The 18,307-nt window shown below is 48.3% G+C and overlaps 1 protein-coding gene across 8 annotated transcripts in view; it reads left to right on the top strand.

Moving 5' to 3' along the window:
• LHFPL2 (LHFPL tetraspan subfamily member 2) overlaps window positions 1–18,307 on the top strand; it is a 183,754-nt gene that overhangs the window by 115,952 nt on the left and 49,495 nt on the right. Inside the window, exon 4 of one of the 8 annotated variants that reach the window (XM_060143172.1) lies at window positions 2,294–2,395. The exons of the other annotated variants lie outside the window; for them this stretch is intronic. The gene's annotated coding sequence lies outside the window, so the exon portion shown is untranslated. The remainder of the gene's footprint in view (window positions 1–2,293; window positions 2,396–18,307) is intronic. 8 annotated transcript variants of the gene reach the window in all.

Here is an 18,307-nt window from a genome sequence, read left to right as displayed (position 1 = left end):
ATTTCCCATATGTGAACCCTGTGCTGGTAGTTCACAAGCTCTGTGAAGAGTTTATACTCCATCTCATGGCCATGTCACTGTCACTGAAAATTCTTTGGAGTTTTGTTAGATTAGATCGACCCTGGTTCATATGTCATAGCCCAATGGGTGCAAAAACCTCTAAATGGAACTCGGCTCCTCCAGAAACCAGTAACAGCGATATCCTACACCATACACAGCGACTGGCACGGCCGTGTGAACACCGTGGTCCTAGGGCATTTCTTTTGGGGGTTGATGTATCTCAGGGTAAGTCAGTAAAACAAAGAAAATAAGCCTGTGTGTCTGCACAGACCACAGCCATGTTAGGGACAGTTGGTAAGCAAGGGATCGTGGTTTTGTGGGTCTCTGACTTTGCTGTCACTGATGAAACTGGGACACGAGAAGCCAGAGCTCTGCAGTGTGACTTCACGGTCAGGGCATGTGGTGTTTGTGGGCCACGAGGACCAAGCTGCAAGAGCGGTTTAGATCAGGGTTTTTCTGAGCACGTTGCAGAGTGTGACAGTTCCTGGGGGCATTGTAGGGGCTCACTGGATGTAATGGTTGTGACAGGAGCAAGGTGGCCCTTGTCAGCCTCTTACTTTTTAATCAGCACAGCTCTGCTTTGATCTGTTTCATATACAGAACTGGGGTTGCTTGTCAGATCCCGTTTGATAAATAGTGTTCTACGCTCAGAAGAAAGTTTGCAAACCGCAGGTTCAGAGGACTGACTTCTAGTAAAAACAAACACAGAGAGAAGCCTCTTGAGCCGAGCAAGTAACGATTACATTTCTGGGATCCACATAGATCAATCCGCAGACATTTGGAAGCAGTAAAAAGCAAAGAACTAAACAATTAGATGTTTCTGGGTAACTGCTCTGTCATCAGGAAACTCTTAGTCAATATAAACAGAACATGTAGACTGTGACCTAAGTGGCAAGGGGAACAGGAGGCCAGTTCTGGTCATCTGTGCAGGTGACTCTGCCAGAGAATGTCGTTCTTAAGTAAGCCCCAGTGAGCCATGGAGCAGGGGTTATAAGAGTCACGTGATAAAAGCTCCCATTACTGAGAGCTTTCCATTTGCTGAGAGCTGTGCCTCGGATACATGTCCGTGGTAGTAAATGTAGGTTCTATTACTATCCCCATTTCACACATGGGGAAACTGAGGCTTAGAGATCGAATAACTTGCCCAAGGTCACACAGCTGATAAAGTAGTGGAGCTGGGGTTAGGTCCCTTTGGTTAGAGTTTATGTCTGTAAATGTTCTGCCACATTGCCTCTCTCTGTTAGTCCCTTTTTAATTTTTATACATGTGCGTGTTTTCCTCCCTAATGGTTTTGGTAGGTGGAGTACCTAAGGATACCTAGTTTGAAAAATGTCTTTCTTGTCATAGTTACAACTTTATGATCAACCCGCTCCAAGACGGGTCCCTGTAAAGCTGAAATGTCGTGTTGTGTGTAAATGATCCTCATTGGTTGTAAGAAGAATGTAGAGAAAAGGAGCTAACAGTCTAACCTCACGGGGGGTACTAACACTAAGCAGGCACGTGCAGCCCTGGAAGTGTGTGTCTGTGCCCGGATTTAATGGCTCACAGTCACTCCACAGTTTTACTGGTACAGGAGAAATTAGGACTGTTGAAGCCACAGCAGCAGGTCGCGTTGCTAAGGCAGATGGAATAACCTTTGCACAGGTTTTAAGTTCTTAAATGTTGGGTGTTTTTCTCAGATGGTACCTCAGCTTCTCCAGTCCATCCTCTGTGCCACACACGGCCTTCACAAAGGCTGGGTAAGGGTAGTCTTTGTGAGGATCTGCTGTTCACTTACTTCGTGCCCTTCCAAATGTGTGTGGACGATTCCTTATTTCTGCCAATAACCACATGGTTCCAGTGAGAGCGTTAGGTTCTGCTGAAACTTCTCTCCAGTCAGTTGACTCTGCTGGAGCAGAGTAGTTCCCTAAAGAGTGAACTTAACAGGCATTTAGTTTTGTTTTTGTAGGTGCATTTGGAAAAGCTGGAACTGTTTGAGTAGCTATCGCATAGCACATCCAGGCGGCTTGAACCATCTGCCTCCGTGCAACACACCAATTTTAAACAAGACTGAAGCCCGTAGTGCGTTTCTCTCATGGAGCCAGCGAGGCCCCCCGGGAGAAACATGAACTTGTGTGGGTGCCTAGGAAGTATTGAGCAATAACTCTCTCAAGTCACAAGGGCCCCATTTGCCTAGCAGAAATTTATGAACAGGGCCCTAGTGGCTTATACAAGTTCAGTTTTCTTTCCCAAGTGCCTCACTCACTTCCTGAAAGTAATGTTTTCATCGAAAGATTTGACCATACTGGATCTTTACAGAGACGCCTGAGAAATCCCACCCTTGATGCTGTAGCAGGTGAGGATGACTTTGCTGAGATAGGGCCTTGGATGTGGCCTCCTGGTGGGGAAAGAAAGTGTTGGTTAAAGGGGATGTGGAGAAAAAGTTGCTAAATAACAGGTATCTGTCTGACCTGATCTAACAGTTACCTAAGGTCTTGCAGGTCGTGGTAGAGCTGGGTAGTTTGGACCTGAATGGTTGTGAGAGTGCCTCGTGGTGACGGGCAGCTTGTCAGTGGTTTCCTAAACATCTGTCTCAAAGAGGGCGGTTGGAATTCCTACCGGGGAGTGTTTCCAGTCATTGTCCATGAGAAACGAGAGTGGGAGTAAGTGAAACAGATCAAGAGGAAATGAGTCTGTGCTCCACTTGGGATTACATGCAGATGAATTCCATATTTTGGTTAGGGAATGTTTTCTTTTAGAAAAGAGAAGACAAGAAAGAAAAGCTTAGAGTCTCACCGAGTTACTAAAAAGCAGACTGAGATGCAGATTAATGCCGGCCGAAACAGTCGCTTCAGTTTGCCCTTTTTGTGTTCTGGTGTGTGTGTGTGTGCGTGTGCGTGCACAAGAAGGGGACCCAGGACTTACTGGCACGCGTTTCTGCCCTTGGCCTGACATCCCCGCCAAGGTGGCCTGACCTCGCCGGAACGAACTGTTTTAAAACTGCTGTAGTCAGCAGAGCTGTGGCTCCTCGCTGCATCTGCACAGATCGGTGACTTGAAGATTCAGACAAATACAATAGCCGCCCACCCCTGCCTCCACAACCCCATGCATGGGGAACACGTTCCAGGACCTCCGGTGGATGCCTGAAAACTTGAGGAGGGGGCACCAGACCCCGTATATCCTGTTTTTTCCTATCCACACACACCCGTGATAAAGTTTAATTTACAAATTAGGCATGGCCAGAGATTAACAACAATAATTAATAATAAATAGAACACATAATAATATACTGTAATAAAAGTTATGTGAATGTGGTTTCTCTCTGTCAAAATATCTTACTGTACAGATTTAATGCCTTTTCCATCTTAACCACTTGTCACGCACTGTGTCTGTAACTTTTGCAGTTGGAGGTGCAACAGCAAAACCAGAACGAATTTCTTTTTTCTTCACAATTTCGTACATAGAAGATTCATTCTTACTGAATATTAGCAGCCGCAGCATATGATTTTTTTTCTTTCCTTATTAAGTTGAGAACGTTTACCTTTTCACTTAAAGAAGAAGCCTTTTACGGCTTTTTTTGGCAGATCCAAATTGCCGGCCTCACTATTCTTGACTTTGGGGCCACTCTTCAGTCAAATAAGGGCGACTTGAGCACAAGCCCTGTGATATAGCGACAGTCAATCTGACAATTGCAGCAGGGCTACTAAGTGACTAACGGGTGGGACAAGCTGGACAAGGTGATGATTCATGTCCCGGGAGGGACGGAGGGGGACTTTGGGAGATTTTGTCACACTAAGAATGACACGCAATGTAAGGCTTGTGAACTGTTTATTTCTGGAATTTTTCATTTAATATTTTCAGACCATGGTTGACTCTGGGTAGCACACCACAGAAAGCGAAACCATGGATAAGGGGGAACTGCTCTAATATGTATTCATCCTGTTGACAAAAATCACAACTGAGGTTTTCCTGACTTAATTACAAGAAAGTGTCTATCGGTTTTGATTTAAAGATTTTATTCGCCCCCTCTGTCCCCTGTGTATAAATCTTGGAATGGAGACGCTGATTTGCTCTTTGCCCGTTGTGTTCAAAATGTGCTACTTCCGATGATTCCAAACCTGACCCAAGCTCTGTTTTGCCCGCTGAGGAGTCGTCCAACAGGTAGTTACGAGACGCCAGCTGTGTGCGCCAGACGCCGTGTGAGGATATAATAGTGAGCAGGGAGACGGACGGGGTCCCTACCCTCCTGGAGGTCACGGTCTGCAGCCGCCTGGCAGCGGAGCTCTCGCAGCCTGGGGACTTGGAGTTAAGGGAGGCCCCGGGGAGCCGGGCAGAGCTGAGAACCTGGAGATGCTCCGTTGGCAGGTGTCTCCTCATTGCTACCCTGGCACTGGTGGGTGGTCAGTGATTTTCCTAAGCCGCCCTCGGGCCCCCAGCTTGCTCCCAGGTCAGTGGGCGGTGCTGTCAGCCCCTCAGGACCACCAGGGAAGGGAGTGCTGCTGCCCCCGCCCCGCCCCCACCCGGGTCTGCCTCCAAGGCGGTCCCCTCCACTGTCTCCACAGTCACCTTCTCTGCCGTCAGCTCCCAGACCACAGTGCCCCTAGGCCTTGCCTCGTCCTATTGATATTTTGTCCTCATTGTCACTGTGCAGCTCTCCCCGTCTCCTTACTCCTCCATCTGTGTGGACCTGAAGGTGACCTGACTAGGTGAAGAAGGGCTCTTTTTTCAGCCCCTGCATGGCCTCCCTGTGCTGCCTGTGCTTCTGGGACCTGCACGGGGGGGGGGGGGGGGGGGCGGCCAGGGTGGGGCTGGAGAAAGAGCTGCAGCAGCGCCTGACCCTATGCCCCTGCACCTAGGAGGCCAGGCCTGGGGGCTGGAGTTGTCTCTAGGGATAGGGCTGAGGGTGGGGCCATCCTGCCACTCTCTGTCCTCCCAGAGGGGCAGTGAGAAAGGTGGGAAGCTCAGAGCGCCTGGGTGGGAGGCCGGGGGGACGGGGTCCTGGCGCCTGGCCCGTGGAGGCCTGCGGGCTCACCCGCCCTCCCTGCAGGCAGGCCGGCGCTCTAGGGGGGCGCTGAGCAGGGACTGCGTGTGCGGCCCTGTGGGGATGTGACGCTGAGTCAGATGAGGATTCAGAACTAACGTGTGGACTGTCCAGTAAGGGAGAAAAATCGTGTTCTTAAACCCACCCTGCTCTAGAAAGCGCTGTGCCGTCAGAGAGGCTCCAGTAAAACCTGGGCCACCCGGTGGGGAGACCGTCTAAAGGGAAAGGCTTCCTGGAAGAGATGGCATTCGAGCTATAGACCTTGAAGGACAGGTGGGAGGGGGATGCGAGGAGATGAAGGGGTGACGAGATAACAGCGCCCAGGTGGGCACGGGGGGGAGCACCCCCACCCCGTGGGGCGATTCCTGGAAATCCCAGGAAGCAATTCACAAGTGGCCTTTGCTGGTAGATTCCGCAGAGGGACAAGGGCCAGTGGGTTTGGCAGCTCTGTAAAAGTGGGTGTGTTTGATTGTCCTGCCACCGGGGCCATAGCCACGTCCCCCATTCAGAAACCCGAGCCTCTCTAGGGACCCTGCTGGAGGAAGCGTGCTCTGGGGTAACACGAGGGCCTGTTGATTGTTAACTTTTCTTTCCCTGATGGCAAATCAGAGCCATCACACAATGCTGGAGGATTTATTTCTGAAGGATACGGAGGTAGTTGGACAAAAGCTTAACTACAATGGGTTGGGTTTTTTTTAACATCCAAGGTCACAGCTATTAAATTTCTGTAACTCAAGGATTGATTCTAGAATTACAAATGGCTTGCCTCTTAAAGTGCACCCTTGTCATAATTCAAACTCAAAGCATTCTAGTGCCATTTCTTCTACAGAAATATATTTTTTAAATGGGGTGCTATTTTTCTTTTTCAAGTTTAACTTCAGCTCGGTTAAGCTCAGAACCAGTGGTTCTGGCTTCCCGTCCTCTGTCGGCTAGGTGGGCGCAAGCCAACAGCGGCTCTCACTTCTGTAAGTTTGCAGGTACTCGGCAGTTGCTTTAATTATTACCATTTTCCTGTGGTGCACGTCTAAACTGTAAGTTCTCTTTTCTGTGGGTTTTGCAGCACAGTATTATTTTATGGGCTTTTTACGTTTTTCCCCCCTTTTGAGTGTTACCGGATCCCCAGTCACCAGAAGGCCAGGATCTGTTTCAGGAACTGATTTATCAGGTGCTAGGCTGGTGACATTGCGGGAGTTTATGGAGGGGACCCCACCTCCTTTCCTGGGGACTTTGTGACTGGCTCGGCCGTGAGCGCAGCACCGAGTGTGTTCTGCACACGGTGGAAGGTGAAATGGCTTCTACGAGCAGTGGTCGCCTTTGAAGTGGGAGCTCTGGAACCTCCTCCGGCGGCTTCTGTGTCTCACGCCTGCACTCAGGGGTCCTTCAGGAGGAGTGAGAAACTTCCAAGGAAGTGCCACAAGGCCTTGGGCCTCTGGTCAGAGTGTTCGTAGTTTGTTATCAGTAAATACTTGGAAGATGCTCTCCCCACTCTCTCCCCCTCCCTCTAGTTCCCCAAATGTTTCACCTCCTCCACCTTCACTGCTGGCTAACTGCGAGTTCCCGTTATACGACTTCTTTCAAAGCGGCTGATTTAGCGTCTGTCCTGAGGGCCGGCACCACCCAGGTCCGGGGTGAAATGGGGGTGACGGATGGTTGGGGAGGTGAGGCTGCAACTCCCTGGTGACACCTCAAGCAGTTAATCAAGGGACACACTTCCTCTCAGTGGGAGGTAAGGGATTTTCTGTTCCTTTGTTCTTTTTTTTTTTTGCGGTACGCGGGCCTCTCACTGTTGTGGCCTCTCCCGTTGCGGAGCACAGGCTCCGGACGCGCAGGCTCAGCGGCCATGGCTCACGGGCCCAGCCGCTCCACGGCATGTGGGATCTTCCCGGATTGGGGCACGAACCCGTGTCCCCCGCATCGGCAGGTGGACTCTCAACCACTGCGCCACCAGGGAAGCCCTCCTTTGTTCTTACTGCTAGTATTCAGGCCATTTTCCCTCCTGGACACCTCAGGCTCTGCTCAAAAAGGCTTCCGTGGTTCCCTCTGGCAGTGCTAGAGGTCAGCGTTGTTCCCTCACCAGAGACACAGGGAAGTCACAGACCTTGGGTTTTCCTTGTTGCTAAAGGCCACGAATGTGGGATGTCCTCCCTGTCCCCATAGCAAGGTAGCGGCTGCCTTGCCGGGCTGTGTGGTTTGTTCAGACAAGCAGACCATTCCAAATCGGCCCTAGAGAGCCGCTTCAAAAAGACCATTGTTTGCCCCACGGAGGAGCCGCTGTCAAGGGCTGCCATTAAAACAGTGAATTTTGGAGCTGCTTTAATGTGCCACTTACAAGTCGGGGCCGGTCATGGAACGGCGGCAGCAGCGGATGTTTGAGGAAGGGCCATGGACCGCAGGTGCCAGCCGTGGTCCCAGACACCTCTGTTTCCTCCCCATCTCTAGGAGACTAAAAGCGGCCAGGGTGGTTGTCTTCCCAGCCCGTTCCCGCTGGTGACCACCACGCCCCCTGCATTCTGCAGGCCGCGAATGGGTGGCCGCTGCAGTTCCTGAAAAGGATGGCTGAGGCCAAGGTCTGTGGCCTGTTGAAACCGGTGACTATATTTTAGAACCGAAAAGAGGAGCTTGCGTGGAAGCTTGCATTGCTTTTGGAAAGATACATGTTTCTTCCAACAGTTTCGCAGTGTTGGCAGACAAAGTGTTGCAGCTCAGAGATCATCACCAGTCCCTTTTTAAGGAAACAAACAAGACAGTGACCCAATTCAGTCCCTTTTCATTTATTTTACAGTGTATGGGTCGAACATTACCAAAGCAAACTGGACGAGTTCCATTTCCTAGTTTAGTCAACATGAAGCTTGTCTTTTAGAACACAAGGGGATGGTTACGGATGGGCATGGCACGTATTGTGTTTGTTGTGTGCTAAGCACTTTGCTGGTGCAAAATGAATGCCAAGAAAGGTCTGTTTCTCCTGAAACAAGGAAATTGTTGTATATGGACCAATGTGTAGGTGTGTGTGTACTTTTAAAAACACCTTCTGTTTGCCACGCAGTGTGCTAATCACCTTGAGAGGCCACTGAAGGGTTTTTCTATATGAAGCGTGGAGAGAGCCTTAAACGCTGAGCTGTGTGGTCCTCACCAAGTGTAGCATGAGATCAGCAAAGGGAGAGCTTTGTGTGGGTTGAAATGGAATTTTAAAATATACCTTATTAACTTCAAGGCAGGCATATGGAAATGCTAATAACTTTTCAAAAAGCACAATGTTTGGCGGGTTTGTGTAGAAGTTGTGAGTAGGGGTGAGGGAAGAATGCCAGGCGTGGCTGTGTGGTTTTAGGGCTCCATCCCACAGGCCCACATCCTCTACTGCTGATGTGGGTAGCCTGTCCGGAGACCAACCCCCAGAGGCTACAACACCTCATTCCCTCCCCTAGGTGTCAGTGCAGAGGGTGTGAGAGCTGACCGTTTCTCTGGGGAGGGAGATGGTCCAAGGTGATGGGTCAGTTAATCAGTTAACAAATCTTTGTTGAGCACCAACTGTGTATAATGATAGGAATAGCCACTTTCATTGAGCGCATAGGTATGCGGGGCACTGGGCTAAACACCTGGCAAGCAATCTTTTGTTTATTTCCTACAGTAACTCAGTGGAGTACTGAGTTAAGTGCTTCCTCTCAGTTCACAGATGAGGAAACAGGCTCAGGGAGAGTTAGTGGCTTGCCTAGGGTCATCACGCTGCTACTGAGGGGCAGAGCTAGCATTTGAACTAGGTTGCAAACAGGATTGTGTTTCCTGATGTGGGCTCGGTGCTGGGCACTAGACAATACAAAGGATACGTGGTGTGTGGTTGCAGACCCCAGCAACCTGTGGATCTCAAACAGGACAGGAACGGTATGAAGAGGCCGCTCACACAGCACGTGCTTCTCTCCCCAACACAGGGATCATATGGAGAAGGGGAAAGTGCCGATACAGGTGCAGTTGCTTACCTTCAGAATTAGCACAAAGAGTTGAATGTGAAGGTGGGTGTCATGGGCGATGGTTCTTGTCGATTTTGGAAACATAGTCTCTATGATGTTATAGTCACACATTCAGGTAGGCAGCTCAAAGAGTAAAACAGGCTGGTGTACTGTAAGGCAATATGGAGTAGTGGAGACTGGGGAAAATTGGAGAATCTGACCTGTCTAAAGAGAACAGCCACTACTCAACTCCAGTCATCTATTGTCATGTGGAAATGTAAGTCCAGTATTGCCAGTGTACTGATTTTTTTCACCTGAAAGAAAAGCCAGAAATTTGGATTTTTACCTTGTCTTCCAATCTTTGAATGTTTGCTACTAATTTTTTAAAAGTTTAATGGATCAACTGTTGTATATATAAGCCTCCAGTTTTTGAAACCTCTGAAAGAGTTGGAATAGAAGTGGGGATGTAGAGGTTGGAAACCCCAAGATAGTAGACCAGGAGTGTCAAGTGCATCTCACATCAGGTCCAGCTTGCACTAGTGTTTCTCAAACTTCAGTGTGCATGTGAATCACCTGGGGTCCTGTTCAAATGTGCATCCTGGCTCAGGAGTTCTGGGGTGGGGGTCTGTTGAAAAGATTCTAAGGCAGTATCTAGGCTTAGTGGGGAAAAGCACTGTGATGAATTAGTGCCGTCTACCATGAGCAGAGAAAAGGGGAATGGCCTGACCTATCTGCCATCCCTGTAGGACACCAAGGTGTAGTACAGCAAGGGGATAAGGTGATGCAGTATCTAGGCTTAGTGGGGAAAAGCACTGTGATAAATTAATGCCGTCTGCTGTGAGCAAAGAAAAGGGGGATGGCCTGACCTATTTGCCATCCCTGTAGTACGGCAAGGTGATAAGGTAAATTGAGCACTTATGGTCATTTCCAGGGTTCCCCTAAAAAGTCAGAATTTGAGAACGCAGCTAGGTCAGAAGCTTTTGAATTTTACATTCTCCCTTATTTATGCACGCTTCTCCACACAAGAAGAACTTGGATTCATCTCTCTATCATCTGGGAAATTGGGATAAGACTCTCAAACTTTCAACTTGGGTGGGATAAAAGGAGAGTTAAGTGATTGGCTCTCTGTTCTTTCTGCTGTACTTTGAGGGTTAAAAAAAATGTCTTGCATATGTTGGTGTTCTGTTACTTCCACGTGGCCTTGGCCTCCCTTCAGCATGGGGTCCATGGTGGGAGGAAAGGGTGGGTGCCGAGGAAATTGCTTTGAGCAGAAATCATCTTGTTTCCATTCACTTAGAGCTGTTCTTGGAGCCCTCTTCTGGTCCCCTGCCTGTGTTCAGTGCCCTTGGAATTGCATGCCAGGAAACAAGATGATCTTTCTAATTGGGCAAATGGGAAGAGAGGGACTGGGTGAGCCAGGATGGACTGGCAGTTGACGCCTAAAAAAAGATCTTTTTCCTCATGAATAAACATTTTTGGGGGGCAAAACGCCTTGCTAACCATCCCGGACAGGTCAGCAGAGGAGGCCGGCAGGGCCAGGGTGCAACCAGGTGGGTGGAATGCTGGCCAGCATGGGGTTGCCACGGCAACAGGGCCCCTTGGAGAAAGCTTCAGTGGCCTCCAGGGAGTGGGGGCTGATCTCAGATCTGAGACCAAAGTATATGTACAAGTAGGGGGTGGACGGGGGAGTAGGAGGGTGGGAGGGGAAGGGGGTCTGAGATTCTGCAGTTCTAACGAGCTCCCAGGGGATGCTGATGATGCTGGTCCAGGGAGCACACTTTGAGGGGCAAAGGGTTCGAGTCCACCGTGATCTTCAGGACTCTGAGGAAGGGTGATGGCACACCGGCAGGGGAGTTAACCCCATTCCATTTTTTTTATCATCTTGTATTTGGCCTAAGCTTAAAAAAAAAAAAAAAAAAAAAAAAATGGCAGTGCTTTAACAGCTGTTTCTCATCATACTGAGATGTTTTCCTTGCCTGGTGGTGGTGGTGACACTTTCAATATAACAACAAAATTACGAGTGTTGTGTATTATAATTTTGCTGGTAAAAATGTATATGATTGGGCAGACTGTACTGTCAATAAAACAGTTAATTCAGGAAAATGCAGCCTGTGCTAGTTGATGTATAACTGAGGCTCTTCTAAAATAATGTTGCAGATTTTAGCAACATTTTAAGAGCAAAAGAATAGCTCAGACACTAGAGCTGGGAGGTGAAAGTCATTTTGATAATTTAAAAACTTTGACGAGAATGTAGGTAGCTTGCCCTGTGCAGGGGATAGAACCATTCCGTGAGAGGCCAGGGTCCTTATCCAGTCTCTCAGAGAACGAGCATGACCGGCTGGTCGCTTGTGTCTGGACAGTAGAGGCACCCGCTGTTTGCAGGGCCATGGCCAAGGTGGACCTGGATAATGGCATCCTTCCCCACACCCCCTGTGCGCCCACTCTTCACGTGATCCCATTTTCTCCCTGCGCCTGTTTTCAGGCTATGTCATGGGTCTGTTCTTGGCGTGGCCTCCTCAGAAACTGTAGCAAAGTCTGACCGTGGAAGCCGTGACTGGGTGACCATAGAAGGAAGCCCAGCGAGCTCCCTTTTCACGGGTCTTTTGATCGACTCCCAGTTCCCTCATGGGAGGTTGCCGAAGTCCCTTCCAAGGGTATCAACAGTCAGTCTGATTATTAAAACTCTGAGACCGCGAGGCTCCAGCTTGTGATTTTGATTTTATTCCAGAGATGGTTATCAGTTTGTGTCAGGATCCAGAGCCCATTGTGGTGGGGAAATGGTGCGGTCAGGTCTGTGGAGGAGCCCACAGCCTGCCTGCCCCTGGGGACGGTGTCCTGGAGTGACGGAGTCCAGTGGGCAGCAGTCACGATGTGTCTGTGGTTATCCACAGACACCCCCAGCCAGGCTTGGCAAGGGAGCAAGGGCTAGGCCTCCCTGCTTCCTGCATGAGTGCTCTGGGCCTGGACAGCCTCAGCAGAGGGGGTGGGGCTGGGCATCAGCAGGCGGAGCTGGGGGGCCAGCAGCCGGCTGACAGGGAGGGGCCCTCTGCCTGGATTTCCGCTCCTGGTCTCATCATGCTCCCATGACTCTGGGCAGCTCTGGTGGAGACTCTAGGTCCTGCTGCTTCTCCATCCCTGCCCAGCTCCCGCTGGCCGCTGTGGATGGTCCCCTCCCTGCTCTGGGGAACATGAGGTTAGCAGGAGAGGGGCTGAGACGTGAAGGGGGTCTCTGCACCAGAGGGGTCCAGGGGGGGCTCTCTGAGGATCGTCTTTATCTCTGTCCCCTCGACAGTGATGTGCTCAGGGTGAGAGTTGAGTGGGACGCCCGGCCCTGCGCACGTGGGCGCTGAGTGTCGTGCTCCCGGTCAGAACCGCCTCTGCAGTTCCTTGGCAAGAAACCACCTTCTCTGGAACCCCATTCCTTTATGTCCGCCCCTGTGGTATGACCCAGGACTCAGATGAAGCCTCATTTCCCTTTGTGGGATACAAAGAACTAAAATGTAATGGGGAGCAGTCCTGGGACACTAGAAAAAAATTTTTTTTTTCTTCTTTCCCTTTCACTCCTAAGAAGTTGATGGTTTTTCTCCCCACATTCCAGCACACTTGTTCAACTTGAAACAAAATGCTATGATAGCTTTTAAGTTTTTGCCATGGACTTTACAGTACAGGGTGAAAAATAATATTCTAAGATTTGAAAAGCTTAAGTTGAGGTGGCTGGGTGATTTTGGCAGTGTTTCTCTATGTGAAATCCCCGGGCCTCGTCCCAGCCTCTGCCTCCCCCGTCACGGGTTGGCAGGAGAGGTGAGTTTTGCCGGAGCGGAGGGGGGACGGCAGGAGCCTGCTTGGGCAGAGGAGGCCCTGGGGGCCAAAGCTTGGGCCCCAAGGGTCAGTAGCCGCTTTAGTAACATGGGAAGTAGGGAAAACGGACCCCACATCTGGAGTTCTGCCTTCGTGTTCCTGTTTTTCTTTGAATCCAAAGGGTGTTGGGAAAAGAAAACCCAGCGGTCACGACATGCTTGAGTCAGCGCCAGGGATGGGTGAGGCGTAGGGACAGGGAATCACTGAGTCACGGGCGCTGCAGCTGTGAGAGCCCTCCACAGCTCCCTTTCTACCTGCCTCATTTATGGGCCTGCCACGGAGGCCCTGGAACAGCAGAGGACCCGCCCAGGGACACACAGCTGGCTGGGGACAGTGCTGAGAAAGGAGCGGGTTCCTGGAGTCCCAGGCCAGTGCTCCAGCATGATGCCAGGATCCAGTGACTTGCCCATCCTCCCTGTGGCCCTGAGCCCACTGCTGAGTCCAGGCCCAGGACACTGCCCTTGCCTGTTCCCTCACTCTCTGGGCCCTGAGAGCCCCCGCTGCGTCCCCTCCAGGAGGGAGTGCAGGGTAATATGACGCCAGGGCTCTGGTTCCCAGAGAGCCCCCCGCTAGGACCTTCTGGGGCACAGTGACGAGCGTCCGTGTCCTCCTGGCCCTCCACCAGCATCCAGCGTCCGGTGGAGGTGTGGCTGCAGCTCCCAGCCTCTCCCTGCGGGGATGCCATCTGGGGTGCTGCTGTCTCGAGCTGCCCAGAAAGGCTGGCTGAGGAGCAGCCCTGCAGAGGCTTACAGGGGCAGCGGTGGTGTCTGCATCCCCACAGGGCTGGACAGGCTCAGGGGCCTCCACTCCTTCCTTGTTCTAAGAGCCACTCTGGCTTTTTTTTTTTTTTTTTGGTCCCTTTCTTTCTTAGAGTAATGGCTTAAAATCTGAGGCAGTGACTGCAGGTTTGGAAGGGAATGGTGGACCTTGGGCTTAAAAAGTTTAATAAAACGGCCCTAGTTCTGGGAATGAAAAGAAACAATTTAAGGTGTTGATAAATGCTTGGCAGAGTGCTTTTCCTCTTTTCAGAGCTGATCCTGCAGATTAGGGTTTTGGCACATGGCTTATTACTTAACAACCGATACAAGCAGGCAGAAATGTAAATGACGCTTTCTTTTCTTTTCTTCTGCTGAAAAGGGGGCTCTGACCTTGGAATACGAGCCTTCAGTTTAAGCACTGACATCTTTCCAGCGGGAGAGGACTTTTTCCCCTTATTTCCTTTGTTCGAGAAGATTGAAGAGTTCTGCTTTTACTTACCTTTCCCAGGGTGTCCGCACCTCCCAGCCCCAGCTCTCACAGTGTTAACAGACCATTTACAAACTGGTACTTGTATTGTTCATTCTGATTGATTCTCCCATATATTTGTCACATGTCTTCTAAGGAATGTCACGGAGCAACACTTTGTTCATATGGTTTGAATTACTGTTGTACCTAATGGAACAAAGCTTCATTTGTTTAAAAATATCCAATAGTTAAGGTTTAATGGTCAGTGCTCCCCAGTGTATCTTCATATAGGAGTGTGACTCTTTTGTAGGGGGAGCTATGCTGGGAATGTGAAAGATGTCTTTCTCAAACCTCGGTTTTCGAGAAGATGAACTGCCCTGAGTTAGGCCTGAGTTAATTTTTCCTGCAATTGAGTGGTGAATCCCTAACGTCTGAGGAAGCAGAGAATTTCAGCCTACTGGACCCCATTTGTAAGGATGTAAGTGGACTCAGTGAAGGAGAAAACAGGAGATGAGCCTCTGAAGTCAGTCATGTGCTGCCCGGCCTACATAGCACCAGGTATACACCGAAGCAGGGCTCTTTGGCACCCTTGGCTTGACTCAGCACGTCTGCTTGTCAGCACGCAGCAGGCAAGTGTGCCGTCAGCCTGCTCACCATCCTGGGAAATGCTACTAATCCATGCATGTCTTTTCCTGACTTTTGCCTCTGTAATTACTTGGAGAGCCTGTGAATTGGACCTCATAATAGTAAACTGACACTAGAATCATCTGGGTGGAAACACTGGTGTTTTGGTTAATAAGATGGAAAGAGAAGTATCTGAGATGGTGACAGTACCTCTCAAAACAACCCCACCTAAATGGCTTTGTCACGGTGTTTCAGTTTTTGTTTTGTTTTGTTTTTTAAGTACTCCTAGTGCAGATGACCCTTGAACAACGTGGGTTTGAACTGCATGGGTCCACTCATACACAGATACTTTCCAGTAGTAAATACTACAGTACCACAAAGTCCCTGGTAGGTTGAATGCACAGTTGTGGAGGAACCGTGGATACCAAGGGCTGTCTAACTAGAGGGGTGGGATAGGGAGGGTGGGAGGGAGACGCAAGAGGGAGGGGATATGGGGATATATGTATATGTATGGCTGATTCACTTTCTTATACAGCAGAAACTAACACACTGCTGTAAAGCAATTATACTCCAATAAAGATACTAAAAAAAATAAAAACAAAGGGCTCGCTATACGTTACACGCAGATTCACCCCTGTGCTGTTCAAGGGTCAGCTGTTCATTAGTTAAGAACTGCACTTGTCAGTTAACTGAGACGCACTTACAGCACTTTAAACTAGAGTTTTGTTGTTTTCATGTAATAAACAATCCTGAGGTAGGCCGATCAGTTGTTAACTTCATGATGTTGTCAGGGACCCAGGCTCCTTCTGTCCTTCTGCTCCATCACTAGCGCAGGACTGTTCATTCCTTAAGTCTGCATTGGAGCCTTATGGTCACATTCCCCAAACATAGAGGAGCCAGTGTCAAAGCTGAGTCAGGTCCTTTTGTTTTTTTTTTTTCAGGTTTTTGTTTTTCAGCTTTATTGAAGTATAATTAACAAATAAAGTTGTAATAATATATATAAGGTTACAATGTGATTATTTCATATACATTTTACATTGTGAACGGATTCTCACCATTGAGTGAATTAACACATTCATCACCTCACAAAGTTTTTCTTTTGTTTTAGAGGGTTTTTTTGTTTGTTTGTTTGGTTGGTTGGTTGGTTTTTTAAAAATTTTGGGTGAGAGAGCCAGGTCCTTTTTAATAGCTTTTGCAGAAATCCCTCCCCATTTCGTCCACTTAAAGCTCATTGGCCACTCCATCTGCAAGGGAGGCTGGGAAATGTGGGTTTTTTTAGCTGGGCACATTGCCATCTCCCCACTCCCCATCCCCCATATGATAGGGTTTCTTTCAGAGCCAGGAATGAGGTAAGGCAAATAAAGCATTCTTCTTTGGTGTAAAATGTAAGGGAGCACCAAAAAACTCAGTAATCAAGATAAATGATGTTTTAATGCAGTGTTACAGTGCCATATTAGAGCCTGAAGCAAAAGAAAAAATTGGTAACGTTGATCCAGTCTTTATTTAAAATTGTGACTTTTTTATACTGGATTTTTAAATGAATTACAATTTTTTACATCATTGCTTATTAAAGTATTTATCATGATTAATCAATTTTGGGCGTTCCCTTACATTTTGTGCTCAGGGCAAGTGCTTTACTATCCTCACCCCAGTCCCAGCCGTAGGTTTTCCTAGTCAAGAAGAAGAGAATGATACCGGGTAGGAACAGCCGTCGTTTTTGCCAAGGAACTATCCCATTGCTTACACACTGCTGATGGTGAATGAGTAACCTTGTGGTTGGCAGGGGGGCCATATTCCTACAGCCTGAGAACTGCTCAGAAACAACCACAGGCTTTCGTAGTAAACTTGCAGTAGCACTTTTGTATCTGCAGATAGAATTCTCAGATGGGTGTAGGTGCTTTTGGTGACCAAGGATGAGCGTGTGTGATCAGAGTCTGGTGGCCACGTTAGGGTCCACGTGGCAGAAGTCTGACTGAATAGGTACAAAGTCAGCAACCATGGAGCATGGAACTTCTGGGAGGAACCTTGACAGGACGGCTTATCAGCTGCTGTAGAACTCAGGGCAAATGATCTCACTAAAGGATGGGCCCTCACTGGGAGAGAAATCAATGAAGAGATCATCTTCAGGGTGAAACTCTTCAGCTCCCCACTCCATGTGTGGACACACCTCTCAGTATGAATGTTTCTGATTCAGCTTGGTTTCGTGTGGGCCTTAGTATGGCCTCTACAAGGAGTACTGGAAAAGTAGTAGACTGAGGCCACGTGTGTGTGAAACCAGAAATCGTTAATTTGCTGTTTTTAGATCCTACAACGTACAGTTGACCCTTGAACAACACAGGTTTGAACTGTGCTGTTCTACTTGTACAAGGATATTTTTCCAGTAGTAAATGCTACAGTACTATATGATCAGCAGTAGGTTGAATCCGCGATGTGAAACCCTGGATACAGGGGAACCACGGATGTGGAGGTTTGACTATAAGCTATACTTGGATTTTCCGATTGTGCAGAGGAAAATCCCCTGTGTTGTTCAAGTGTAAACGTAATTTGATTGTTAGATAGTTTAGAATTTTTAAAATAATTTTAAACAATCATCTAGCATTTCAGAGAAGTTCATTTTAAATTTCATGACAATCGTTTGTAGTTTTTAGAAAAGTTCTACTGACGGTGTTTAGTTATGAATTGGAGTGCCTTTGAATATTTATACTAAAAATAAAGTGTCTAGTGGATCTTACGGCTTAACTTGGTATCATGAGAAAGAGTAAGATGATAATCTCCCTTTTTGGTAATACTTCTGGTGTAGATAAAATGGCATGCAAACAATCTACCATGCTGGGGTCGGAACTAGTTTCTTTCTTTCCCCCTTTCTTCTTCTAGTTTCCAGAAATTTTAAATCTTCAGGTAGATTTTTAAAATTATTTTTACAAATTGTTAAATGAGTCAGTACCTAAAACAAAAAGACAAGTGCTTTTGGAAGTGTTGCTGCATTCACAAGGGTGATTTTTACAAGGATGTTAAAAAAACTTTTGTGGCTATGATTCATACCCTTATGCTTTTATAAATTCTTGCATTGCAGAAATTCATGATTCAGTCTGTCAGATGATTTCCCTTCTTGAGACTCTATAGTGTTGCGAAAATTCAGTGATTTGTTTCACAAATCCTTTCATCTGTGTCCTCACGTAATGCTTTCTGTTATTAAAGCTGTGAGCATTTTATCACCCAGCCCCACCCACGCCAGCCTTGCTGCATGGCCTGGCTCCATCCTACACTAGGCCCTGTTGCCTGCAGACTGCAAAACACTTTTCAGAGGCACTCTGTGGCTTCATGCTTCAGGGAAAGTACTATACTTTGTCAGTTCTTTTCAACCTTTCACAGGAATGCTGTGACAGTGAAATGAGGTCATCAGTAAAAGTACTTTTCAGTTCTTAGGAAGACACCTGCTATAGGATTCCAGGTGTTGGCACGGGTGAACTTTTAATTTTAAGGTATGAAGGGGCTTGCCTTTGACAGGAGACCACCAGTTAACATTTGGTTGTGTCCAGTTGAAGAATTAATTTCTAAAACACAATTTTTCAAAATTTGT

This window comes from Lagenorhynchus albirostris, chromosome 3, assembly GCF_949774975.1.
Source record: "Lagenorhynchus albirostris chromosome 3, mLagAlb1.1, whole genome shotgun sequence".
NCBI classification, from domain to species: Eukaryota; Metazoa; Chordata; class Mammalia; order Artiodactyla; family Delphinidae; genus Lagenorhynchus; species Lagenorhynchus albirostris.
This window is presented reverse-complemented; position numbering and strand designations above follow the sequence as displayed.